Source organism: Trachypithecus francoisi, unplaced genomic scaffold (genome assembly GCF_009764315.1).
Source record: "Trachypithecus francoisi isolate TF-2019V2 unplaced genomic scaffold, Tfra_2.0 Lachesis_group16, whole genome shotgun sequence".
Lineage (NCBI taxonomy): Eukaryota > Metazoa > Chordata > Mammalia > Primates > Cercopithecidae > Trachypithecus > Trachypithecus francoisi.
In genome coordinates this window covers 51181270-51183567 of record NW_022681461.1, presented here as the reverse complement: position 1 = coordinate 51183567, position 2298 = coordinate 51181270, and positions in this window count along the sequence as shown.

The following is a 2298-nucleotide window of genomic DNA, read 5'->3' as shown; positions in this document are numbered from 1 at the left end:
AACTCCTGCAGCTAGCTCTGTGTCTGCCCAAATGGCTGCCCAGTTTTGTGTTTGAAACCCAGAGCCCTTGTGGTATAAGCATCCAAGGGACTCTCCTGGTCTGTGGGTTGTGAAGACCATGGGAAAAGCATAGTATCTGGGTCAGATAGCACTGTCCCTCACAGCATGGTCCCTCATGGCTTCCTGGGACTCCCCCAACCTCTTGTGCTTCTCGGATGAGGCAACGCCCTACCCTGCTTCTGCTTGCCTTCCATGGTCTGCACCCACTGTCTAACCAATCCTAGTGAGATGAACTGGGTAGCTCAGTTGGAAATGCATAAATCACCCACCTTCTATGTTGGTCTCGCTGGGAGCTGCAGACCAAAGCTGTTCCTATTCCTACAGTAAGTTTTATTCTTTCATGTTTTTATGTTATTAACTAGAATCCTTTCATTCAGCTTGAAGAATTCCCTTTAGGATTTCTTGTAAGTAGGTCAAGTAGTGCCATCCTACCTCAGCTTTTGTTTGTCTGGGAAAGTTATTTTCCCTCATTTCTGAAGGTCAACTTTGTTGGGTAAAGTAATCTTGGTTGGCAAAAGAAACTTTTAAATATATTGAACTAAATGAAAATAACACAACTTAACAAAAATTTATGGAATCCAGTGAAAGCAGTGTTTATAGGGAAATTTATAGCACTGAGTGCTATATTAGAAAAAAAGAAAGTTGTAAAAATTAATCATCTAAGCTTCTGCTTTAGGAAAGTAGAAAAATAAGAGCAAAGTAAATTCAAGGTAAGTAAGTAAGTAAGTAAATAAATAAATAAATATTAGAACAGAAATCAATAAAAATTGAAGACAGTAAATCAATAGAGAAAATCAACATAAAAAAGCTGGTTCTTGAAAAGATAAATAAAATTGATAAGCATCTACCTAGGATAATTAAGAAAAAAAGAGGACACAGATTACTAATATCAAAAATAAAAGTGGGAACATCACTGCAAGTTTTATAGGCATTGAAAGTGAATTAAAAGAATACTATGAACTATTCTATGCCTACAAATTTGATAACTAAGTAGAATGAACCAATTCCTTGAAAGACATAATCTGAAAAATGTAAAAAGAAGAAATAAACAATCTGAATAGCCTATATCTATTAAATAAAGCCTAAATAATAAATATAAATTATTAATCAATAATTAATAATCTCCCAAAACAGGAAACACAATGCCCAGATGGGTTCACTAGTGAATTATATCAAATATTTAGAGAAAAAAATTATACCAACTTTCTACAATATCCTTCAGAGACAGAAGCAGAGGGAATACTTCCTAAATCATTCAACTAGGCCAGCATTACCTTAACACCAGAACTAAAAATGACATTACAAGAAAAGAAAACAACAGACCAATATCTCTCATGAACAAAGAGACAAACATTTTCAACAAAATATTAACAAAAAGAATCCAAGAATGCATCAAAAAATATACACCACAACCAAGCAGAATTTATTCCAGATACGCAAGAGTGGTTCAACATTTGAAAATCAATTAACGTAATTTGTCCCATCAACAGGTTAAAGAAGAAAATCACATGGTCATATTGATAGATACAGAAAAAGCATTTGACAACATTTAATACCCATTCATGATGCCATCTCTCAGTAAACTAGGAAGAGAGGAAAACTTCCTCAACTTGACTGTACCTTCCTCTCAATTTTGCTATGAACCTGAAACTGCTCTTAAAAAGTAAAGTCTTTCATTTAAAAAGAAAACAAAAAACATGGAGGAGAGTTCATGTATCTCATTTTAGACCAATCAGCCATGGACAGCTAGGCGACAGCACAGGTATCTGCTGTACTTTTGTTTCTGGCAATATTCCAGACTACATTTAAAAAATTTTTAATTATAGACTTGTACTTCATGGTCAAGAAAAATATGAAAATGGCTTTGCCATTTTAATGCTACTCTTTTTTTGAAAAAAACTAAAGGTCAAACTTCATTTACATTTCATTAGTTTTTTAGCGACTGTTCTTTTTCTATTCTGGGATCTCATTCAGAATGCCACATTACATTTAATTCTCATGTCTCCTTGGGTTCCTCTTAGTTTTGACAGTTCCTCAGACTTTTCTTATTTTTGATGACCTTGATAGTTTTGAGGAGTACTGGTTAGATATAGGGTAATGGTTTTTAAAGTATATTTGTCATGACTTATACTGGGGTAAGGGTTTGGGGAGGAAGCCCATGGGGTAAAGTACTGTTCTTATCACATCATATCAAGGTTATATACTATCAATATTGCCATTGATGCTACTCAGACTTTT